This window comes from Triturus cristatus, chromosome 8 (genome assembly GCF_964204655.1).
Source record: "Triturus cristatus chromosome 8, aTriCri1.1, whole genome shotgun sequence".
NCBI lineage: Eukaryota > Metazoa > Chordata > Amphibia > Caudata > Salamandridae > Triturus > Triturus cristatus.
In genome coordinates this window covers 1,422,363,979-1,422,383,830 of record NC_140591.1, presented here as the reverse complement: position 1 = coordinate 1,422,383,830, position 19,852 = coordinate 1,422,363,979, and the positions used below count along the sequence as shown (strand labels likewise).

Here is a 19,852-nt window from a genome sequence, read left to right as displayed (position 1 = left end):
CGGACTGACTGAACCACAATTTATTGACCCATGAGGTCTGTGGGTACCGTGCCCTCTCCCACGCAGAAGCTGGGGAGCCTGTGCAGCTTCTGTGGCTGGGCGTAAATCGGCATGGCTGGAAGCCCCTTCTGAAGACGCGAAAGGCAGATTGGGGTGGATGTGGGGAAGCAGAGTAGCGCAAGGGCCTGGCCGTAGTACAAGAATCCTTAATGTGCTTGAGCTCTGAATCTACCTTGTCTCCAAAGAGATGGGTGCCATTGAAGGGCATGTCCATTAGGGAAGCTTGGACATCCCCGAAAAAGCCAGTTCTCCTCAGCCAGGTGTGGTGCCTAATGGCAACTGTCGTGGAAACCACTCTGCCTAGCAAGTCGGTCGTGTCCGCAGCGACTAGTGAGCTTTGCCACATCTCTTCCGCAGTTTACAGCTTGGGAAAATAAAGCCCGGGCCTCCTCCAGAACCTGTGGCAGCACTTGCTCACCCGTACCTCAGAGTTTGGGGAGTAATAGCCCAAAGGTGCTCACGGACCGCAATGCCAGGCTGGCAGAAGAAAACATCATCCCAAAAGAGTCCAGCCTCTTGGATTCCCTATCCGGTGGAGTGGTAGGGAAAGTGCCTTGGAGAGGAGAGTCTTGGACCACCAGGGGGGTAGGGTGTTGCGTGAGGAAGTTTGTGTCCCCAGGTGCAGGACAATGAAGGCGGGCAATGATCCTAATAACAGGACCTCTGTCTTGGGTATGGACCAGGTACCCAACAAGACGTCATTGAATGGGAGTAAAGTTTATGACGTGGAGACTACCGTATTCAGCAACTTTGTCAAGAGATTAGTCCTGACTGCCACGGTTGGGAGCTGAAGGTCAAGTCAAGGACTTGAGCCGCCCTATGCACCAACCATTGTGTAACAAGCTCCCTCCTCCGTAGTAGCCATGGAAGGCAGAGAAAGCAAACCAGCACCTGGAGAGGTATCGAGCCCGCTGGCCTCACCCAGATCCTCACACCAGTCCACACTCTATTCCTCATAGGGCTGGTATTCAAAAGGGTCCAGTGACCCCTCTGAGTCTTCCCCGAGGCCAGGCTGATGAAAATAAGGCTCAGGCTGCATGTCAGAGTCGGGATGACAATGGGGAAGGTTACTCAGGCTGTGCTGGGAGCATTGATGATAGGACCTCGCCACCGTCCCACGGATTCGCAGAACCACCACCGGAGGAAGATCCTTCTCCTACCTGGCCACCAAGACGTGGAACTCCCTCCCCACCCACCTACGACTGACCCAGGACCACCTCTCCTTCAGGAAGCACCTCAAGACCTGGCTCTTCTAGCAGTAGCAGCACCCCCCCCCCCCAGCGCCTTGAGACCCGCTTGGGTGAGTAGCGCGCTCTACAAATTTCGTGATTGATTGACCGGTGCCGGAGAAGGCCGAGATGGCTCGACTGGCATCGGTACGAAGCCAGATATGGCTCTTTGGGGCTCCTACGAAGCTGGGGCCGAAGCTGCCAGCATGGAACCCTATGGGGTCTCTTCTGACCCAGCGGGTCCGAAAGCGTGTCGACAGGGTCGGTCCAACCAAAAATGAGGCGCATGGCCTCAAACCTCTTAGCTGGGCAGGGGTCACTCCGGCCTTCAAAAATTCAGGGAGGTGAGGAGTCAGAAAGGTGCGCATTCGGGGGAATTAGTCCTAGAATGCCGAGGCTTCCTCGTCTCGCCGGCCAACAGACGAGGAGAAGTCGAAGAGTACATCGGCTTCTTGCTATTATGAATGAGCCAAACTAGAGATTATAGCTTACCAAGATTGATTAGCTAGGAGTTTGAGCAAACAGATTATGTTTTGTTAATAAAAATAATGGGAATTCATTTAAGGGTGGGTGTCCAAACATGGGGATATAAAGCCCATATCCCTGCAACGTCCTGTACTACAAGTGCATTACAATTATCATAGGCTACATCTAACTTGGAAATCTACCTGGGCTAGCATACAAATAAAAAATAGGGATCTGGCGTGAAATGTTTTGGCATGTGGATTGCTCAATAATGATTACCTAGTAAAGTACCAGTTATGCGGTCGTGCAGTGCACTAATCTGTTGAAGAAAATCCAATAAGATCTGAGCACCATTAGAAGGAACCAGCTAGCAGATTTAATGTGGTTATTCTACCCCGCTAACACTCCTAGCCTTACGAAGAGCAGCAATGAAGAAACATACAGACCAGGTGACTAGTTTCGGCATATAAAGCATTCCAGCCGAGTGCACTGGCCTTTATATGGACATTAATTAATTAAGGCCAGCATAGGGAAGTTGGACCTATTTAATTGGTGGTTTAAAAAAAAATGAGACCACGTCCAGTTTTAGATAGAAGCACAGCATCAAAGGAGATCAATAAGCAACTAAAACAGCAACTGTTGGTAATATTTAACTAGCTAGAGACTTAGCTTCATGATTTTGTCTCAGTTACATATTCTAGAAATCACAGGACGTTTGACAATATCCTAAATGAGGACATGTGATCACCAACGAAATCATGACTGTTAAAACTTGTCTCACATATTTATATTCTACTTTTGATGAGTTTATAAGTCGCTTCTGGAAAATAACATCAACAAATGGGTCACTCGATGCTCTCAAATTCTGTGACCAGGTAAAAGCCAACGGATGTGCGTGATGCAATTTATTGAGCTGAGAGAAAAGCCTGGCAGCAACTGCAAAGTTAAAAATCATGTATTCCAATAATGTATTGCAAAACACATAAGATGATGGACGGAATGTTGCACATTGGCAAAATATTCACCCCCAGTCACAGATCTGGGTTTAATCCATCGTTATTTTGCTCACCACGCCACCCCAGTTCAGACATGGCCATATGCAAATCAGTCTGACCCTGTGCCTCATGGGAACAGTCCAGCCCGAACTGCCAAGCCATGTCTTCCCTGGACCGGAATCAAGCATCCTAGGACCAGTTTTGGTTTGCATTTGTCACCCCGAGTGGGACGGATATGCTCAGACGCGAGTCCTGTGCTCTCCATGCCACTGGAGTCAGGCTATCCTGGCTGAAGAGGGGTGAAACCCCGAAACCGGTCCTAGGAAGCTTGTTTCCAGTTCTTGAAGGACCTGGCCTGGCAGTTTGGGCTGGACTGTTCCCATGAGGCACAGGGTCAAGACTGATTTGCATATGGCCATGTCTGAACTGGGGTGGTGTGGTGAGCAAAAGAACGATGGATTTAGGCCCAGATCTCTGTACTGGGTGAATGTATGACATTGTTTTGCATTCTGTCCATCAACAGTTCTTTTTGCATTCCAATAATGCATTGGACATGAACGGTTATAATGTACGGGGTGGACGCGCTAACCTGTTAATGTGCGTAATTAAACTATTATTTGTTGTACGAGAAACTATTTTAATCTTGGTCTTGTATCAGCAATTGTTCCTTCTGCACGTAGCACCTGTGACAGTAAAAAATTGCACACAAAGCAGCTGCCCGCCCATCACAGCGGCTTTGACGTTGAGGCAGTTTGGATGAGGAAGCCTGAGCAGATACGTCTCATTAAAGCAGAGCGAGAGCACTACTCACAACGAGGACCAGTATATCCTTACGACCAATCCGTTTCACTGTGCATCGGTCTACTGCGTTTCTTCAATCATTCCTTCTTATATTCTTATCAAACAACCGGAAAGCCCAGGACCAGCTGAGTAAACCACACGCATACTTAAGTTTTTCACACGAGACATGTTTGAGTGAGTCAAGCTTCTTTTTAGGACGGTTCTGTCGGTGGTTCGCCCACCGTCCCCAAAATGTTATTTTCACATTTTAAAAAAATGGGTGAAAGAGGGGCTCTTAAGTACAATTTTCCATATATTTGCTAAAAAAGCATGCCCCTAAATATGTATGTAATCTCATACTTTACTAATCAAAACGCCTACTCCTCAAGGAGTTAGTAACACCTGCCTCCCATTTACCACGTGTGCCCCCCCCCCCCTACAAGAATGACCTCCGTCGTGACAGGCGGAATATGTTCTCAAGGGTGCCATCTCATGCCAAGAATTACTTAGAAGGTACCAATGTCAGAATTTTGCTACTGATCCTGCCCATCCCATATGCAAAAAAAAAAAAAAGACCTCCAGTATTACAGGTGCAGCCTTTGTCCAGGGTGGTCCAACTTTATAACAATTACCTGCAATATGCCATCAACCGCATGCAGCTGTTAAAATAAATACACTGACAAGGCCAATACGTCTCGTCTTTGCGAGATTTATTGGTATTGCCCATGTCTATTACCCACATTCTACAGCAGCGTAGATGTGGAACGCGGCGTAAAGTAAAATTAGAATGAAAAATCCCGCTTTTTCCTAACTTTCCCTTTAGCCATGCTGCACAGAGACGCTCAGCAGCATTGCAAATGGTAGCCATCTGCTTTTGAAACAGATATTATAGATTGCGCCTGTGGAGATGGGATCTGTGACAGCAGGATGAATAGTGGACTATTGCAGTCAGCTTAAGCCATTGAGTTCTCACAATTAGATCACCCGAAGGGGTTACAAGTCAGGAGGACAACTGACACGGTCTCGCTATTTTGATTTCGGTTTCTTCTGTCGTTGCACTAGAACTACCGAAACCAGCCAAGCCAAGAAGCCCTCGTGTAAAAAGTGAAGTCAGACCGACAGATATGGAGTTACATATCTGGATTTTGAGCCCATTACGACTTTAATAAACATTAACAACAGTCCCAGCAACGTGTACGGTCAAAGTTAGGAATTGCAGAAGACGCCGAATTACGTCGCAGGCAATTTGTGACCTTTGCAGCATAAAAAAAAATGGTAATAAAAAAATAAAAAGGTTTCCCCATCCTAATTATTCACACAGATTCCAATGACATCGCGGTTACTACTGCGTCAAGCTCAGTTGCGGCCTTTAGCACGGGACTGCCGTCCCGTTAATGTATTAGTATGTGTTACCGTCCATCTCACGAATACACGTAGTTAGCCTTAAGAAGGGGGTGGGGGGGGGGGGGTGGTACAGGAACAACCCGCATTAAATATTTAGCATTATAGATTAATGCACGCGTGATCTGTGCAGTTTAGGCCTCTAAGAACATATTGCGCTCGTGATAATAACAAATGGCGTAGTTTGGGGAGGGGCCCATCGTCACGCTAGGCTGCGTTTTAAGGAGAAACCGTAGCGGGAAAAAAATACTATTGTCTGCCCACAGCCTGCGGATCCACGGCGCCTGCCTGTAACTGCCGAGACGAGAAAGGCCTCGAGTCTCGCAACAGGCCTATCACCAAACCACATCTCCAGAATAATCTATCTGCTAGCAGGAAAGCCTCCCGCCCGGTAAAGGCCTCTTATCTTGGAGCCAACACTCACCGCAGGCGGCAGGGGAAATCCGTGCACCGTTAGGACCGGAGCGCGAGGCCCTCAGGAGAACGTCGTCAGTCGGATCCCCAGTGGACTCTTCTTTCAGCTTCAAAATTCTTTTATTTACGTTTCCCCCTTTTGGAAATGTCGGAGACGGAGTCTGTGTACCTGCCTACAGCAAAAAAACGCCGCTATGATATCGCGAGAGTTTATTTAAGGTTTAACCATAGAAACTTGTTACACCTGCAGCTCAGCCAGTGTGACTGTGGTGGTGGAATGCTGGGGTGTGAGGTGGCTGTAGAATGTTGGTTGGTGAGAGAGTCAGTTAGAAGATGGGCTGAGCAGCAGGAAGGCTGCTCCTTTTACTTAAATAAACCAACTTAACTAATCTACTCTAGAACTGGACATCTTTCTTCTACAACATATTTTGGTGACAATTGTAAATAAGAACCAAAGAAGAATCTACACATGTGAACTGTGAGAGAGAAACCAGGATGCTAACCGACAAGGAACTAAGCCGAGTAAAGAAGAATTTTAAAGAAACTTTAAGTATAGAGGAAGACTGTATGCCTCACCAGCGTCCTGTTCCACCGGATAGCCTACCAACCAGGGCATACTCCACTTTTCGCGGTCTCAGGGATCTGAATTTCATGTGGCCCTGCGAGACTCTGTTACAATTAGTCATTAAGACAACCGCTAGTGATTCGCGTGTTTTGGCCTCAGGACTGCACCTGTCTCATCGGTCAGCGTTTCAGCAGGGAGAATTCCTCGCTGCCGTTTGACACAAACCTTCACTTTGAGTAGGTGTGAACATGAACTGACTTTGAAGTTTTCCTCATCGAGTAGTGAATAGTAACATCGTGCTTCCTGTGTCTCCTAACCGACACCTTTTTGGCAACAATGGTGTTTTTTTCTTTTAAAGGATCTGAGAGCATGGGATTTAATCTGCTGTTCGTGTAGGAGCGGCCTAATACATCGCGACTCCTGCTCCTGTAAACTTTCAGAGTGCAGTTTTGGGCACTGTTTGAAGCGTAAATTTTATCTGTCATTACCGTTACTACTATGCGGCATTTGAATGCGCCGCGAGGCAAGCATGCATTCACTTACCGTGGTCTTGGCAGCGCTGAGGGACGTCATGCGGGGTTCCTATGATGCCGTTAAGAGCGTTCGCTGATCCTGCACGTTTAGCGTGCGTACGTGCCTTGAGCCTCTCTGTTTGTATCTTCTGTACGTGCCGCCATCTTCTTGTGTTGTCTGTCTATACAGCACCCTATGCTGAGGTAACCCTGACTGTGTATTTTCACCCGTCATCTTCCCTTCGTTGTTCGAGTCATGGTGAAGTTTGCTGTGCCTTATGCCGGTGAGCGATCCTTTTCACTTGCACTCTTGCCTGCACTGACTGTACTGTACTGAACGGCTACTCAGCATTAATCTACTAGCAGTATTAACTTTCCTGGATGCAATGCCTGTGCTGATTGTTCACAAGACTATAACTATTTGTCATGGAAGATCTTGGTTCCTGCTGACTACCGTTTCAACGCATGGTAGGAAAATGAATAATTTGAAAAGTGTAGAAAAAAATAATTTTAGTTCAAAGAGCAGCAAAATCTGTCTTGGGGGTGTGTGGGCAGCTTAACATCATTGCTGTTGGGACAAGCAATGTTGTTTTCTATTGTTGAAGTGCAGCTCTTATGCAGCACTAGTTTGTTTTTGACAGCCCCATGGTTCTTTCATTTTGGTGCTACAATTTTTATTGTTCCTAATTCTTTTACATTGGTTATGGTGAACGGTTTAAAGACATTTTTGTTGGGATTGAAGACCTAGTGGAAAAGTATCTACGTGTACCAACAATTACTTTCTGTACCACAGAGATGTTAGATGTTGTGGTGACTGTACCAGCTGTGTGGGGAGAGTGGTCCATTAATTTTTATAGCCCTGCCTGCAGCTTTCAGTTGGTGAAATCTTTGCTTTTACTCTGTATCACTGTATTCGTGGGTTATCGTATTATCGTATGTTTCTTTCATGGATGTTAATTTTGTGAGCATCTTATACATGCTGTGTGTTGTTATTGACTGTTACAGTGTAAGTCATTTGTCCGTGCTTATGTGTGGGCTCCTTCTTAGTTGGTCATCCGTTTCTAGGTTGTACAGTTGGGAGACTGTGGTGTTCTGCTCATGTTTAGTTCTCAGCTCTCCCACTGGTTGGGGTGCTGCTGCGTTTGTGACTTGTGGAATAGTGCAGCAATACCATTCACTTTGGAGTTCGCGGCATGACCTATTAATGTCACCCACTTTTGATGTTACGTTTGTGTTGATGACAATGTGTTTTTAGAATTTGGCACATGGTTGGTGTGGTGTCCCACACTTACCACCCTTACTACGGGTAAGGGTGAAGGGCAGAGAGGAAGCCAAATATTTGAAGTGTGAGTGTATTTATTTTACTTGTGATTGCAGTCTACACCCTTACTACGGGTTGTGGTGAAGGGCAGTGTTGCTCCTTGGTGTGGAGTGTTGTTCCACACTTTCCACCCTTACTTCGGGTTTGGGTGAAGGGCAGTGTTGATGCTTTATGCTTGGTGTGGAGTGGTGTTCCACACTTTCCACCCTTACTTCGGGGTTGGGTGAAGGGCAGTGTAGATGCTGTATATTTGGTGTGGAGTGGTTTTCCACACGTACTAAGTCCTGGATGGTTCCCTACCGCGCCCTGTGGTCGGTGCTCTACGTACCACTTTTATGTTAGCCTGGCCAGCTGGCATGTTTGTAGTATCAGGGTTTTGGACTGTGGTGTGGTGGAGTGTGTGTTTTGTTTTGTTTGTTAGAAAAGGAGATGATGATGGTGAGTGTATTCTGGAGGGTGAGTGTATTCTTATCATTATTCTTATTTTTATTTTGCAAGTAATATGTAATGAGATGTTGTGCTATTTGTTTTCAATGTTTTCCATCTCTTTGTATGCACTTTTGCTATTAGTGTTACGACATGTTGTGCGTAAAATATCTCCCATCTTGTAATTTTATGCATTCTTATTAATTCTCACTGTTGCACTGTAAACATGCATTCAAGAGTTCCTTTGTTAGTTTGTGTAAACAAAGGAGATGTGTTATACCTGCTGCTCAGCCAGTGTGACTGTGGTGGTGGACTGTTGGGGTGTGGGGTGGCTGTGGAATGTTTGTGAGTGAGGGAGTCAGTTGAAGGATGGGCTGAGCAGCAGGAAGGTTGCTCCTGGTGGGGCTCTTGTCAACATCTCAATAAACCAATTTAACTAATCTACCTTGGAACTGAACGTCTTTCTTCTACAACAAAGCTATTAGATTGTCTCTTCTAGAATGACACAAGCAATTTCTCCCGCAGGCTTGTATGAAAAGAAATGGAACACTGTAGCCATATTTGGATGGGTGGTGTGGTTCAATTTACAACGGCGAAACATCAGACAATGAGAAATTTCCTAGCTATAGTGAAGAAAACGTTTGATGCTATTAAGGACGCGGAGGCGAGGATTATGCATAACTTTCTTCACTCTTTATTACACCAGCAGTTTCAAAGTTAAACACAATTTCAAACTTCAAGTCCCATGAGTCCTTAAGGGGTGTTCATAGTAACCATTAAGGAAAATAACAGCACAATCCGTCCATTGTATATAATTATCCACGTTGGCTGTAGTTTTTCCTCTTCTTTGCTGCAGGAAGTTAAGTAATGCCACTTCAATCTGTATTTGAATCCTTTCCTACAAACAAATAAAAATGATTAAGCTCATGTATCCAATGGTTCAACGTCAACCAATACCATAACAAGATTACTTATGCACCACTAAAGAGATAAATGATAAACAACTTGAAAACTTAGCAAGTGAACAACTGCAATTCGTACCATGTAAGAGCATTGCAAAACATGAGAAAACATTATAACATGAATTCCACAAAGGAAAGCCTCTCCATAACCATATACTTCCTGTTATCTGAAGATGGCGACCTTTCACCAAGAGTCAGAAGAATAAAAGAACATACCTGTACCTCCTGAAGTATAGTCCAGTGGGAGGGCAGCATATTCCAAATTTGCTCCGGGTGGGATAATCCTTGCCTCTGGGTCCTTAATAGAATCAAAAGTTTCCTTCACTATAACTAGGAAATTTCTCTTTCTATGTCCGGTCCAGAGGCGAGAATTACTTACCACCAAGGATGCAGCCTCATAAATAGGTTTAAAATAAAACCTTTTAAAGGTGGATTCTGAGGACCAATCTGCCGAATTCATAATGTCTTCAAGTCTGCCGCCTACCTGTATGGCTTTGAAGACCATAACTTTCCAAATGAGCTCCACAAGGATGGACATGGCCTCGGCCATGATCCATCTCACCCACCTGGCAATGGAGGTTGAGGAAACGGCCTTGAATGGTTTTCTGAGAGCAATCAGAAGCTGTCTTTCCCCCAGACATCTCACCTCCACCGTCATCTCCTCATAGGCTTTGAGGCATCTCACCACACAGAGTTAAGAATTAGTCTCAAAAGAAGGGTAAGTTACTGAAATTGATCACTCCTGCGCTAGCGCTCTCGGTGATAGCACCATTTGTGTTCTGCTGTATGTGTTTTAAAAAAAAAAGAAGGAAAATCGTTTTTATACTTGCAAATTTGCTGTTGCTAGTGAGACCTGATTTGTGCACTGACTCCCCGGTCCACCGCAGCTATTCGGGCTGATTGATGTGGAGGGAGAACAGGGCGATCCTACTTCCTGGTATTGCCATTATTCGGCGGCCATCTTAGTGGGGTGACGCTCTAGTGTTCCTTGAGCCTAATCTTTATCAACTCCCATTGTACAGGCGCAGCGGCACACGCAGCGGTAGCGCCCTAGACGCGCCAAAGAGAAGCCAGTCTGCGCCAGTCCGCGTCCAGACGCTTCCAGCTTCCGGTCCTAGCCGTTAACATGGTAGGAAACTTCCTTTCATATAGTACCTCCTCACTGTACGCACTGCGCCCTACCTGCAACCCATTATGCATACACTCAGTCCTTCCTACAAATTCGAAGGCCCACTGTAAAACATGTGATTGGGGCATTATTACCCCAAATACAGGGAAACATTCCTTCAAGCAGAAATGGAGGATGTTCCTCCTCAATTGCCGATCCCTGCAAAACATGAGAAAACATTATAACATGAATTCCACAAAGGAAAGCCTCTCCATAACCATATACTTCCTGTTATCTGAAGATGGCGACCTTTCACCAAGAGTCAGAAGAATAAAAGAACATACCTGTACCTCCTGAAGTATAGTCCAGTGGGAGGGCAGCATATTCCAAATTTGCTCCGGGTGGGATAATCCTTGCCTCTGGGTCCTTAATAGAATCAAAAGTTTCCTTCACTATAACTAGGAAATTTCTCTTTCTATGTCCGGTCCAGAGGCGAGAATTACTTACCACCAAGGATGCAGCCTCATAAATAGGTTTAAAATAAAACCTTTTAAAGGTGGATTCTGAGGACCAATCTGCCGAATTCATAATGTCTTCAAGTCTGCCGCCTACCTGTATGGCTTTGAAGACCATAACTTTCCAAATGAGCTCCACAAGGATGGACATGGCCTCGGCCATGATCCATCTCACCCACCTGGCAATGGAGGTTGAGGAAACGGCCTTGAATGGTTTTCTGAGAGCAATCAGAAGCTGTCTTTCCCCCAGACATCTCACCTCCACCGTCATCTCCTCATAGGCTTTGAGGCATCTCACCACACAGAGTTAAGAATTAGTCTCAAAAGAAGGGTAAGTTACTGAAATTGATCACTCCTGCGCTAGCGCTCTCGGTGATAGCACCATTTGTGTTCTGCTGTATGTGTTTTAAAAAAAAAAGAAGGAAAATCGTTTTTATACTTGCAAATTTGCTGTTGCTAGTGAGACCTGATTTGTGCACTGACTCCCCGGTCCACCGCAGCTATTCGGGCTGATTGATGTGGAGGGAGAACAGGGCGATCCTACTTCCTGGTATTGCCATTATTCGGCGGCCATCTTAGTGGGGTGACGCTCTAGTGTTCCTTGAGCCTAATCTTTATCAACTCCCATTGTACAGGCGCAGCGGCACACGCAGCGGTAGCGCCCTAGACGCGCCAAAGAGAAGCCAGTCTGCGCCAGTCCGCGTCCAGACGCTTCCAGCTTCCGGTCCTAGCCGTTAACATGGTAGGAAACTTCCTTTCATATAGTACCTCCTCACTGTACGCACTGCGCCCTACCTGCAACCCATTATGCATACACTCAGTCCTTCCTACAAATTCGAAGGCCCACTGTAAAACATGTGATTGGGGCATTATTACCCCAAATACAGGGAAACATTCCTTCAAGCAGAAATGGAGGATGTTCCTCCTCAATTGCCGATCCCTGCCGAAACACTATGCTGAGCTGGCCATGTTGATAGAGGAGCTCAATCCTGATGTCCTCTTCTTAACAGAGACATGGCTTCAGCTAGAAACCGATCCTGCAACAGTTTGGGCCATCCCCCAAGGTTATACTCTTAAACGATTGGATCGCAAGACTGGCAGAGGTGCAGGGTTGGCCATTATCTATAGGGACAACTTTAGATGCCGGGTCACTCCCTCCTCCACGCCAGCGTGCGAGAACTTACATTTCACTCTTGAGTTCTCCCCTTCCACCACTTTCTCTGGTATTTTAGTCTATCGACCACCTGGCACCCTCAACAACTTCATCACTAACATGATGGATATAGTTGCCAGCCTAGTGCTCACCTCGGCAAATTTCACCCTGCTGGGTGATCTGAATTTACACCTAGACGATCCGCTTGACTCAATAGCCAACAGTTTTCGAACTAACCTTCAGTCCATTGACCTGTCCCAGAAAGGTTTTCAATCAACGCACATCAAGGGGCATCTTCTAGATCACATTTATAGTAATCTAGATAGCCTAACCGTCGAGGCTCCTGTACCACTACCTTGGACCGATCACTTTTTAGTACCCTTTACATGGTCCACATGCACTCCCCCAATTTTACAAATTCACAATAAGCATTGGGGAAGAAAATGGGCCTCTCTCCTGCTTCCCAAGTGGAAACTAGCTCTCACAGAACATCTACCCCCGAAGGTGGCCAATCCCAATACAGCCACTGTCAATTTTGATAACTGGATTTCCAGTTCCCTTGACCTAGTCCTGCCAAAGGAACCCCTGCACTTAATAAACAGAGCTAAAGTTGCTCCCTGGTACTCCCCGGTTCTTAGGACTATGAAACAATCCTGTCGCAAATTAGAGAGAGCCTGGAGACAAGAATACTCACAATCAAAGAAAGCTGAGTACAGAGCCGCAATAAAGCTCTACAAAAACCAAATAAAATCTGCACAAGCCCATTTCTATGAGCCAAAATCAACCTAGCTGCAAACTCCCCTAAAGAAATCTTTAAAATAGCCAAATCTTTAATCTCCCCCCCCCTTCTCCTGAGCGTCTGTCATCCGACGGCGCGCAAACCCGTTGTAATAATTTAGCCACCTTTTTCTCTCAGAAGATCCAGGCCATTTATTCTTCATTTTCTACTGGCAATGGTGACACGATGTGCACCACCACTACAGATTCTGACCTCTTGGTTCCCAGCTCACTGGACAAATTCCCCCTCCTAGATCCCGCCACTTTAGATAGAATGCTTCTAAATGTCACCTCGGGATCTCCTAATGACCCAGCACCTCCGCAGACTCAAAAATAAGGTGATGGATGTCATCCGCCCAGTCATCTTGGATGTCCTTAATGCCTCCCATCTCCTCTAAATCTGTCCCAGTACCTTGGAAGTGTGCGATGGTTAGGGCCCTTTTGAAAAAGCCCACCTTGGACCAGAACAACTTGGCCAACTTTCGCCCTATCTCCTTACTGCCCTGGATGAGCAAACTGCTTGAAAGGCACATCAATAATATCTTAGTAGACTACTTAGAATCAAGTAATCTGCTATGTGCCTCTCAGACAGGTTTCCGCCCTCAGCATGGAACTGAAACTGCTCTCCTAGCGGTGACGGAAGAAACTAGATCGGTGCTGGATCGGGGAGGAAAAGCAGCCATCATATTACTCGACCTCAGTGCCGCGTTCGACACTGTTAACCATGCCACACTACTACATCGTTTGAAAGGCGTGGGCGTGTCGGGCGCGGCCCTGGAATGGCTGACCTCCTTCCTGGACGAGCGTTTCTTCCAGGTGTTTGAGGATGAGGTAGTCTCCCCTAAGCAACCACTTAGCTGTGGGGTACCCCAGGGCTCGTCCCTGAGCCCCACCCTTTTTAATGTCTATCTGCGACCTCTAGCTGAGATAGTCCAGTCTTTTGGTGTGCGTATTGTCACCTACGCGGACGACACCCAACTGGTGGTCTCTCTGGACCACACCGAGGAGTCGTCCAACACCCTGGGCCTCTGTCTAGAGGCCGTTGCTAAGTGGATGCAGTCCTCCTGTCTCAAACTTAATGGGGAGAAGACGGAGATTATGTTATTGGGCAATTCTCCCCCGTCCACACTGGCTTCCATTTGGCCCACTTGCCTCGGTGCACCTCCTCCTCCTAAACCTCAGATAAAGAGCCTTGGAATCTGGCTCGATAAAGCGCTGGACTTTTCGATCCAGGCTACCAAAACTGCCTCTACGTGCGTCGGTCTAATGAAAATGCTCCGTAAAGTCCTCCCTCTGCTTCCTTTCCAGGCGAGGAGAATCATGGTTCAGGCCCTGATACTCTCCCGCCTGGACTATGGAAATGCTCTATACCTAGGTGCTCCGGCATCAGTGACCAATAGGCTTCAAATCACACAAAACTGTGCCGCTCGATTACTATTTAACATCCCCCATTGGCAGTCAGCTAAGAAAGCTCTAAAAGAACTGCACTGGCTCCTAATGGCCGCCAGAGCTCAGTTTAAGGCTATGTGCATTGTGCACAAATCCTTCCATCGTACAGGCCCTGCCATTCTGTTCCCCTTAGTTATGCCTTACGCTCCATCTAGAGCCCTTCGCTCTGGTTCACTGCACCTAGCAACTACAACAAAAATCAACAAAGCCCGATGGGGTGGCCGTTCCTTCTCCCATACCGCCGCGAGACTCTGGAATTCCCTCCCCTTAGCTCTCAGAGAAAATAATAACCGGTTGGCATTTAGGAAGGCTTTGAAAACCCACCTGTTCGCAAAAGCGTGTTAGTCTCACCCTGCGGCCCGCCACAGTGATCAATTAAAGCGCTGCGAGGCCTCCGGGTAGTTACGCGCTATATAAATATAATTTTTCATTTCATTTCATTTGACTGACCTGGTATGAGTCTTGGTCCTCCTAGAAATAGAGAACTTCACCCCTTCTGGGGTTTAGATGGGTGCCGTGATATCTAGGGCCCTGACATCGAAACTCTTATACATGAGATGAGATAGAGTAGCATAGCTAGTTTTGTAGAAAGCTCTTTCCTAGACAAATACTGGTTGTCTTGCCAACTTAGCAGCAGGCGTAGTACCAGGTTCACGTCCCCCAAGCCTGAGTACCTAGTTTTATGACTGCCACTCACCTGATCTCCAGGGTGCTCAACCTTGGTGCCGATAAGTCCCCCAACTCCCCCGGGGTAAAATAGAGAGGCTGTTGTAGAATTTACACGGCCAAACTATATTATCCCAGGGGTGAAAGGGAATGGGGACGAGATGAAAAAGAGAGTAACAAATGAAGAGAAGTCGTCTGACGTCTCACTGCACTGAAGTTTTCTACCTAATATTCCAGGAACTTGATGCGTTAATGATTGATCTTTCTCAATAATTAGTCATTCAGAGAATACCAAGATTATGTCCTAAAAACACAAACTGATTAGCATAAGTATTTTAAATTGTATGGTGACTGAAATAACTCACAATTCTTATTATTGACTAATCTCCTACTTACAGGACTTTTTTTTCTTTTGTTTGTCTCTAAATACTATTCTTTTGACAACAAACACATGGATAACAATATTGACTATCCGTAAATATGGTAACTCACATTTGTTCAGCAATGCAACAGGCTCTGGTAAGTGCAATTAATTCTGCCACCTGTGCTGAGCTCACTCCTTTCAACCATGATGCTTCAACAACACCCACCATTGTACAGATCAAATACGCAGCTCGCAAGGTACCTCCACTGTCTCTCAAGCATGATCCATCCACAAACAAAACATGATCTGGGTCAGTTAATGGATTATCCTGTATGTCAGGTCTCGGCTTCATACACAACTCAGTCACATCAAGACAATCATGATCTGCTTAGTCTATCACCACTTCACAACTGGGAAGGGGTAACAATGTAGCTGGATTCAAACTTGTGCATCTTGTTACAGACACATTCTCAGCACCCATGATCACTTGCTCATATTTTGTTAGGCGACTGCTTGTAAGATGCTGTGTGAGAGTTTGCATTATCAAAATCTCAACTGAATGTGGCACATACACTTTCAATGGATGTACCATTACAATCGTCTCGCTCTGTTCCAAACTCACACAAGTAGCAGCAACTGCTTTTAAACATCCAGGTAAGGCAGTAGCCACAGCATCTAGAGTGGTTGAAAAATATGCCACTGGACGGCGTGCTATTCCATGCATTTGCGTCAGAACTGAAAGCGCACAGCCATCGCATTCACTGCAAAACAGTGCAAAGCTCCTGTTGAAGTCGGACATTCCCAATGCTGGTGCTCAACACAAGCTGTCTCGTAGTTCAAGAAATGAACTCATGCATTCCTCATCCAGATGTACTGGATCTGACACGTCACTGTGTGTCAGCTTTTGCAATGGCTTGGCTATCAGTGAAAAGCTTGGGATCTAATGCCTGCAATATCCAACCATTTCAGTGCTCGGCAGATTCATTGGCAAAATGGCATTAATCCGATCTTGAGACACATTTCTGACTCCTTTTTTAATATTAAGCCCTAAATAAAGGACCTTTTAACAAAATTGTAACTTTTCTTGTGACACTTTATGCCCACCTACTGGCAAATAGTTCAGTAGAGCAATTGTGTCAGTAACACATGCTTCTTTTGTTCCTGATGCAATCAACAAGTCATCAATATAATGCACTAATGTTGAATTTTTAGGCATTACCAACGACTAGATTTTTCTTCAAAATTTGATTAAACAATGAAGGGCTTTCAGTACACCCTTGTAGAACTCAGCACCATGCCAAGACATGGTTTTCGAACCGTAACACAAATAAATATTGGCTATCCGGATGCAAGGGTATCGAGAAAAATGCTTGACACAAGTCAATCACTGAAAACCATTCCGCTTCACATGGGATTTTATACAGAATCACAGCTCTATTTGGCTTTATTGGACAACCAGGTATTACAATTTTATTGATTTTTTGAAGGTCCTGAGCTATTCTATACTTTCGTTAGGCTTGCAAATTCCAATGTAGGCGAATTGCATGGACTCCCTAAAATAATTTTCAGAATACCTTGTTCAATGAACATCAATGAACATCTCAATCACAGGTGTTACTCCTGCAATTGTCTCAGGACTCATTTTGTAATCTGGTGTTCTCGGGAATTCTGCATCTGGTTTTACAGTAATTCGAATTGTAGCTACTACTTTCATCAGACCAATGGGCCCAATTCACAAAAGTAATCAGAGATTAAATCCTAACTTAAGTTTAGTAGTAGTAAAGTTTACTACTATTAAATGCCTTTTGTGAATACCGAAAGGGGGCGCACTTTCAGAAACTCTTCATCTGCCGTGAGGGGAACGGCTTGGCTGGTAATTTCTACGCCATGAGGGGAACAGCTCAGCACTTACCCCAACCGCCGTGAGGGCAACAGCCTACATTTCCCTGCAATCCTTGGTTGGCGCAAGGAAGCAGCGTCATCCCTGCGCCTGCTGCACCCTGAAAAGCGCCGCTGCACTCCCACAGCGCGGGACGTGCAGAGGCAGCGCCCGGGCCCGTCATTGCCAGGAAGATGCAGGGCAGGGCCACCCCTCTTTCATTTTAGGCCCGGGGATATCGTTTTGCAACGGGACTCGGCCATCTGGTACTGTGAGCCCCCTTCTTTGCCATCTCTATCATCTGTACCTGTTTGCAGCAATTGCATTTTATTTTTACCAGTAAAACCCATACACACTATGGCCAAACAGAACTGGGTGTGATTAAACTTTTAATTGAACTTGATTCAATTGGACTCCCTGGGCCCAGCCTTCTACAAATTAGGGTACAGTTCCGCACGCTGCACTTTAGTGACATTACTTCGCCCAATTGCCCTTATTATTATTGCTGCTAATAACTTATACGCACGTTGCACTTTTATTCCTGATAAACCAAGGTTTTTTGATAGTTTGTAATACTTGGTATTTATGGTTTGTGGCCTAGTACTGTATTGTATTTATTGCATAATGCACTTTGTCCTGTAAGCTGTGTAGTATTTTACTTGTGAATTGCTATCAGAATAGCGTGTGTATATACGGGTAACATGAGTAAGCGTAAGCCCAGTATAGGCAAAAGTGTGGTTGGAACACTATCTGCTTTTTTATTGAGGGCAGAGTGAGCCCTCATTAACAAGATAAAGCTTACCGAACGAAGGCTATCCCTTGAGCCTCTACCCTCGCAGAGCAGACTCTCTTTATCTCCTGCTATCCCTGATTCGTTGGTGGTGGTATCTAACCATGAAGTATCCCCATCTCAAATTAGTCAGTCCCCACATGTTGTTTCAGATCCAGCGACAAATATTGCCACCTGTTCATTTTCTGATCAAGAGCCCAGCCCTGTTAAACCTTAAGTTACGATCAGAGGGCAGAAAGCTAAACTGAGGCCAGCTCGTATCATTTAATCCCCCCCCCCAAAAAAAGGAAAAGTCATGGTTTAGTGAAACAAAGCAAACCTGCTCAGAGAACAACTGGAAAGAAACCATTACCGGTTATTCCTGCAAATGGTTTTAATGATCCAGATGGCGATAAAGCAGCTCGCCGATAGTACACAGGAAGGGAACTTCTGGGGCAGGCTGGAAACCATGATGTCAGCCTTATTGGATCCTATTTTGCAAATAATAAGCATAGTAGAAGCTAGACTAGCAAAATTAGAGGGGATGGTTAGCTGCAAACCGTTGACTACACTGACAGCTAGCTCGAAGACCAGTACAGACCATTTAGTTAATAGGGGAACGGGTAAGGGGGTAGGCTTATCAGATGGCTCTGTTACTAATAGAGAGACGTCAGAGAAGATTAGTTCCAACCACAACATGCCCAGTAATGTTGATATTCCAGCTCGCACTGGTCAGTCCGCCCGAAGAGCAGGGTCCTCTGTGCCTTCTGGGGCCGGGAGGCCAGAGAGAAGGGAGTTACAGACAGCAAATCTCCCAGTTATTGATCTGCCACCAGAATCCACCCCGTACGTAGTGGTTTTGGGGAGTGTCCCTTCCCTCCCCCAAGGGGCTAGTGAGGACTTTGGGCAGCTGTTAAATAAACTAACTCATTGGTTCGCACACAACACCACTCTGGGTGCCCGCGTGGCTAAAAACATTCTTATGGCCCGTAGGGTGAGTTGGATTGGGAGCTCGCGGAAAGTGGGCTTGGGTGATTGTGTCATTGTAAATTTTGATAACCGCCACACTGCAGGTAGGATTTTATCCGGGGACATTTGCCCCGCTCCTTTTTCTGGATCTGCCATTAAGGTTTTTTCACTAATTTTTATTTTATAAACCAGTCCTACCTGGGGATATGTCTTACAATATTCCCATGGTAGCCTTGCGAGGTAGGTGATCAAATAGAATAATACTGAGGCATCAGCCTACTCCCATGGCTCGCTCATCCTTTGAAACAGACGGTCAGACCAATGCCAGCTCCTTACTGGAACTAAACAATAAATTCTCTGCTTTAACAGGGTTGGAGGAGTGCGATTGACTAAGGATCCCCACGCCCTCTGATAATGAGCCTGTTGTACTTACCTAGTCTCCTGTTGAGGGAGATGAGAGGTGCTTAGGTGGGGTATCCAACAATTTTTTATCATGGAATATCGCAGGACTGGCAAATAAGTTTTTAGATCCATTGTGGGTGCAATTTGTGAAGCAATTTTCGGTAATTAGCTTTCAAGAAACCTGGTCGGTGGATTGTGGTCTATTTCTGGAAGGCTACAAGGCTTTTTTCGTTCCAGCTACTCCGTCGGTGAGTGGAAGACCCAAGGGTGGTTTAGCCATATACATATCCATGGCCGTCGTTTGCCAGATCCAGGTTGTGTCATCCACACATTCAGGAATACTGGCATTGACAGCCAAAAAGGGGAACATTAGATGGGGGCCTTATTAATTTTTACAACTCTGTGGCCTGCCCCAATGGTGTCTGTAATATTACCGCTCTGGGTGCTTTTATCAGACAGTCTTTTGGTTATATCCTACATAATCTTATGGTTTCTGGAGATTTTAACACACATCCCTGTGGGAACCCAATGCTATCCTGTATTTCTGAGTTGGGATGCCCCCGCATGAAGGGGTTTCACTTTGAACACCATGCCCAGGGGGCACTGTTGAATAATCTGTTAAATGAATTGGTTATGGTGGCTTTGATGTCCTTAACTGCCCCGCACACTGT

General features: G+C 45.8%; 1 protein-coding gene across 3 annotated transcripts in view; it reads right to left on the bottom strand.

Moving 5' to 3' along the window:
* The window catches only part of LOC146805855 (synaptotagmin-like protein 2), a 234,820-nt gene extending 229,279 nt beyond the window's left edge, over nt 1-5,541 (bottom strand). For all 3 annotated transcript variants that reach the window (XM_085620557.1, XM_085620556.1, XM_085620558.1), the window contains exon 1: nt 5,355-5,541. The gene's annotated coding sequence lies outside the window, so the exon portion shown is untranslated. The remainder of the gene's footprint in view (nt 1-5,354) is intronic.
* Between the last annotated feature and the right edge of the window lie 14,311 nt (nt 5,542-19,852).